The 6,120-nt window shown below is 43.3% G+C and overlaps 1 pseudogene; it reads left to right on the top strand.

The window, feature by feature from the left end:
• Positions 1–5,474: 5,474 nt before the first annotated feature.
• LOC124518560 (uncharacterized) lies at positions 5,475–5,571 on the top strand (annotated as a pseudogene).
• The last annotated feature ends 549 nt before the right edge of the window (positions 5,572–6,120 follow it).

Raw genomic sequence — 6,120 nt, 5'->3', positions numbered from 1 at the left:
GGAAAGTAGGATAGTTCTGCTATAGGCCAAAAAACTTTGGTCAGCAAATGAAGAATGCATAAGCTTGAAGCAAGTTTTATTTTAAGAATAGTGGGAGTGCTGGTGTGCATGGGTGGCTCGGTTAAGCGTCTGGCTCTTTATTTCTGCTCGGGTCATGATCTCATTGTTTGTGATCTCATGGTTTTCACATTGGGCTCTGTTCTGACAGGGTGGAGCCTGCTTCGGATTCTCTCTCTCTTTCTCTCTGTCCCTTCCCCACCTCTGAAAATAAATGTAAAAAATTGTTTTCAAATCTTAAAAAAAGACCAGTGGGAGCGCTATTACAGTAAGAACAAATATCCTGAGATGTGTGCAATCTGTATATTACAGGGAATTGTAAAACTCCCTGAAGAATGTGAAACCCCGTTTGAAAAAAGTGGTGAACATATTGTTGTTGTCTTTAAGAAGAAAACAAAATATAAACATTGTAACAGTTCACAGGTGAGCTCTTGCAAGTTATCTTCTAGCTTCTGTTTCCAATTTGGGGTCTGGATGGGAGATACATTCTAATTTCAAGGAAATTGAGAAAAGTCTGACTATGTACTGTGGACGGGGAAAGACGTAACAATGGATTACAAAGAGGGATGGGAGAAATGGAGGATCACAGAGTGGCTGAGCTAGGGACTCCCTAGAGGGAGTCTCATAAATTCAGAGCGAGAACAGTCAGCACGGCCACGTGCACCTGCAGCCACAGGCAGCGGGGGAGGAAGTGGCATAGTGGGTTCTGTGGGGGCTGTTAGCGAGGCAAGCAAGACTAATGTCGATGGTTACAAAGAATACATTATGATGATAAGGATGATCCGTGATTTTAAAGTAAGTGAGGAGGAACAGGGAGTCTAAGGAAATGAAAAAAACAAGCAGGGTATTTCCCAGTACAGTGAATCAGGGTCCAGGTTGTTGGAGATAACAGGCCATGGGGGTCCTTATCCAGCAGTGGAAGAAGAATCTGTAATAAAGGCAAGGGTCCATTGATACACCTTATTTATATACAGTGTTCTTTTTATATCAGTTCTAATGTGCAGAGCAATTTTAAAATAGGCTTAAAGGTAATAGATACATCACTGCATCAGAAGAAAACTATGAATTGCCAAGAAAATACCAATAAGTACATTAAAACCCAGAGTAGGGTGCAAGGGCAGAAAACACTTTCCCCACCAGTATTGTATTTTCATGTACAGACCGATGGGAGAGGCCAGGGCCTGTCCCCTGGGATTGAGGGAACCTATCAGGAGACCCTCACAAAACAACAGTTGCAACACGTTTGGCACAACAGAAACACGTAAGAGAATCTGTAAGGGAGACCCATGCCAGCTGTAATGATGGGTGAACTTATAGGTCAGTCTGGGTAATTACATGCTTAATGTCGGTTTTTAGATAATCCTAGATTGTTAATCACCCAAGGCACCAGCCAGAAGCCAACTCACTGCCAGATTATGTGGAATATCTGTAGAGGTGACAAGTAGACGTGAGGAATGAGACCCGAACACCTTGGTTCTGTCCTTAATCCCTTGTATCTGAACAAAATCTCCTGTTTGGCAGCTGGTTTCCGACACGTGTGGGCTCAGGGCATGTGTTCCTCAGGCCTCCAGATGGGATCCTCACAAGGACTTTTTCTACCAACGCTGGTAGTCGCTCCAGAGCAAAGTTTCTTTCCTTTTCCCCAAGTTATTAGAAGCACTGGCATATTTGGCCAACTTCAAAGGCAATGACTATGAGAGAAGATCACAGAGGGCTCAGGAGCATTGTAACAGATGGAGAGCACCCGGCCCATGACTCATATGTAGTATGAGGTGACTGACTGGGAAATCTGATACTCAGTGTCTATACTATAAGAGAAGATGTGTACCATTTCTCCAGAGTAATGACAAAAATAAAATCTAATAGTGAAAACCAATAAACCAGAAACAGAATTTATTTCAGATCAATTGTCAAACTTCTGTACAGTTGAGCAGTACAAAATGAATACACAAATGTGTATGAGAAAGGAAGGAAAGAAAAAAGGATGGAAGGAAGTAGGGAAGAAGGGAGGGAGGAAGGAAGGAAGGGAGGGGGGAAGGAAGGAAGAAAGGAAGGAAAAAAGGGAAGGAAGGAAGGAAGGAAGGAAGGAAGGGAGGAAGGAAAGGAGGAAAGATAGATGGGAGGGAAGGAGGGAGGGAGGAAGGAAGGAAGGAAGGAAGGAAGGAAGGAAGGAAGGAAGGAAAGGAGGAAGGATAGGTGGGAGGGAAGGAGGGAGGGAGGAAGGAAGGAAGGGAGGAAGGAAGGAAGGAAGGAAGGGAGGAAGGAAGGAAGAAAGGAAGGAACCATACAATGAAATTTTCAAACAAACAAAGTACAGGAAACAAACAACCTGAATAGAAAATAAGTCAAAAACATTACCAGACACTTTGCATAGGATGATATTACTAAGGTCACCTGAACCCGGAAGTTCCCATCAAAGAACTCACATATGAGTGGTAGAGAGGTGGAGATAACGGGGACTGTGTCCCTGAGGTCACAAGCCTTGTAGCTCTGGATTGGAATAAAAAAGTTTGCTGTAAAGGTTCCCCCTCCCTGCCTGAGGGTGTCACTAAGGGAGTGACATCCCAGCCCTGAGAGCAGAGGGAGATTATATGTCACATTCTTATGGGCCTTGGCCTTGTGAGAGCAGCACGGAGACTGCTTTCCCAGAATCAATGTACCAAACAGTATCAGCTGTAGATTGGAGCCCAGAGATGGTTGGGGACTGTGCTGCCCACAGGGACAGAGACCCAACCTGGGATGCTTGGTCATTGGCCTTGTTCCAGGAGAGCCCTCCTGCCCCCACACCACAGCCATCCCACAGTCCCCTATGTCCCCAGGTGTCCACTGTGATGACTTTCAGTGGAAAAGGCTAAAGCCTGGAACATAAGCGACAAGAGGAGAATGTTTCTCTGGAGGATCTACTGTCCAGATACTTCTTGGGAAACAGATTCTGGGGCATGAGAAAAATGATTCTATATTCTGAAGTTCGCAGGAAGTCTCTGGAAGAGAATCACACCTCCTGAGAGGCTGAGGGAGCCCTGCTGTCATCTAGTTTTTAATAGTTCAACTATTATCACAACCAATTTTTTTTCTTGACACCTTGGTGTCAAGGTGACCAGGCAGGAGGCAGGGTGGGAGAGATAGCACCCCCTCCTGTCCAGGGTGAAGGTGAGTGGGAGGGTTTTTGGAATAGGAAAGACACTGCATTTTCTCTTTCCCTTTCCCTGCTGATTTCTTCACTTCCTTATACCCCTTGTCCCTCCTCACTTACATCAAGTCATGGGTCACCATTATCACCATACTCCATCCCTTATCACCCACCAAGGATGAGTCTCCTCACCTCACCAGCCCCCTCCCCACGCCCATGGCATCCACCAGGATGCTTCTTCTCCCCCTAAATCTGCCAACTGACTGTGGCTACAAGTGCACACGGCCATGCTGACTGCTCCCACTGTGGATTTATGAAACTCCCTCCAAGGTGTCCCTAGTTCAGACACTTCATGACCCTTCACTTCTCACATTCTCTCCGTAACTCATTGGTATGTCTTGCCCTGTCTTCAACACATAGTCAGATTGCCCTCAACTTCCTTGAAGTTAGAAAGTATCTTCTATCCAGACTCCAAACTAAAACACAGAAGATAGAGGGGTGCCTGGGTGGCGCAGTCGGTTAAGCGTCCGACTTCAGCCAGGTCACCATCTCGCGGTCCGTGAGTTCGAGCCCCGAGTCAGGCTCTGGGCTGATGGCTCAGAGCCTGAAGCCTGTTTCCTATGCTGTGTCTCCCTCTCTCTCTGCCCCTCCCCCGTTCATGCTCTGTCTCTCTCTGTCCCAAAAATAAATAAACGTTAGAAAAAAAATAAATAAATAAAACATAGAAGATAGAAATGAGATCACCAGCTAAAAAGGTTAACATGTTTATGGTTAGTTTTCTTATTGAAGACAAAAGTAAACATTCGCCAGTTTTTTCAAATGTGCTTTCATATACTTCAGGGACTTGTACAATTTCCTTTAAAATACAAATTGCACACATCTCAACATGTTTACTCAGCACTCTTACTTTTTTTGGTAATCTTATTAGGACGATTTTCATTATTTTTAACTTATGAAAAACTAAATGAATATAGAAAAAATAGTACACATAAAAAAGAGAACAGAAGAATTAACTTAAAAGAAGTCCAAATGTGAACAGTAATTGCTTAAATAAAGACGTGAGTAAAAAAAAATGAGGGATTTAAAAAAGTAAAACTCTTATTTAAAATTTTATTAAAATAATACGCTTTATTTTACATACTTCTGATGATTTTACTGAATTGTTTTTTTCAGTAAAATATTTTTAAATTTAAATGCCCTGAGCCTTTTATGTAACATATTTCATTTCTCAAATAAAAACCTGATTCTTTCTTATTACACTTTACTTCTGTTTTTAGGTACATTCTTTTTGTATTCGTAAGAAGTTGAAGAGAAATATGAAGTGAATTGGTCATAGCACTTAGCTCTGATAACTTTTCCTTTTATGTCAATGTTAGATATTAGATAAAGTATGAAATAAAATAATTTATTTTTTACATCTGCATCAACCATTTTAGGAGGTATTCTTTTGTAATTATTTTTTATATTAAAAATATGGAAAATTCTGGTGCTCAGGTAATATCCAACAAAGAAATTGGAAATACCCACGACAGCTGTTAAAAACACACCAACAATTAAGAAGACAGAGGAAACTACACAAAATTCACACCTTCCGTAAAGCATGAGATGGACCAAGTCGCAACTTCGCACAACCCGGAAGTGAAAATCAGCAAAGAAATAAGCGCTCAGACTGGAAACCCTGGCGGCTTCACTCCCGTGCTCACACTACAAGTGGGAAGAAAAGTGAGTTCCAGAAAAAGCTGTAGGAGACAGAAAGGGAAGGCGACTAGTGGCCTGAACCAGCATGAGAGGAGAAAGTCCCTTGAATGTGAAGACACAGGCCGGCATGTGGGGAGACCTGAGCCCTGACCACGGGACATGCATCCAGGAAGAGCAAGAGGGAGACGGGAGGTCTCAGTTGCAGAGCTGTGGGCACAGGGGGTGAGAAAGTAGGAAGGGACTCTGGAAACACCTCAGTCAAGGGAAATGAGGGGCAAGAACATTTGGCATCCGCTAGGCACGAGGAAATAGGAACCAGGGAAAGGAGACACAGCCTGCATCCTCTCCAAGGGTAAAGCAAAAATGCATGAGACCAAAACCAGAAAAACAGTCTCATTAACACACAGTATTACTTTTCATAACAGAATAAAGCAACTACTGGCTAAATTGTTGAACAAAAAGAAGTATGTACAAATATATAACATAAATCATGGAAGGGGTGAATTGATATTGGAAGATAAAAATTGAAAAAGAATGATATCCTTAATTATTGTATAAACCACTAAGGAAAAGTAAGTGATTACTGTTGTGACAGCCGATGCCATTAAAACTGGAACCATACAGATAGATCGGCATGGTCGCTGCACAAGGGTGACAAGCAACCAAGTGAAGCAATCCATGTATTTACAGATGGTGGTGTTGATGTTCCCGCAACAATGCACACATTCTTATCGCCAGTGAGTGAAGTGCTTACAGTGGCACCTGTTCTGTGATTCAGCACCTGTGAAATGTGCGCAAGAGGGAAGTCACTGCAGACAGGAAGGAACCGGTGGTGACAAAGGGGTGAGTGCAGAGAGGGGCAATGGCGTGACTGCTAGTGGGTCAGCGCTTTTTCTGCAGGTGATGGAAATGTTGTCGATTCGATCATGATGATGTTCGCACAACTCAGTAAATATACTGAAGACCGCTGGGTAGTATACTTGAAATGAGTGAACTCGGTGACATGCAAATTATCTTACTAGATTTGATTTGTTTTCTATTTGGGAAAAAGAACTTGAGGTGAGAGGCAGGGTGAGTCAAGCCTGGGTGGTGGTGTGTGTAAAGGCTGGAGGAAACACCTGAACATGTGGAATCCCAATGCCAAGCAGCCAGGTCCAAATCCAGATCTACTGACGTCAGGTACCCTGAAGGTGCCCATCCTGCCATTCACCACCTGACCACCCTGCCTGCCCTCC

The sequence above is a fragment of the Lynx rufus genome, unplaced genomic scaffold, assembly GCF_022079265.1.
Source record: "Lynx rufus isolate CCGP_SWC_20201006 ecotype Redwood Valley unplaced genomic scaffold, mLynRuf1.p SCAF_24, whole genome shotgun sequence".
In the NCBI taxonomy this organism is placed as follows: domain Eukaryota; kingdom Metazoa; phylum Chordata; class Mammalia; order Carnivora; family Felidae; genus Lynx; species Lynx rufus.
The sequence above is the reverse complement of the archived record's forward strand: the minus strand, read 5'-3'. Positions and strand labels throughout refer to the sequence as shown.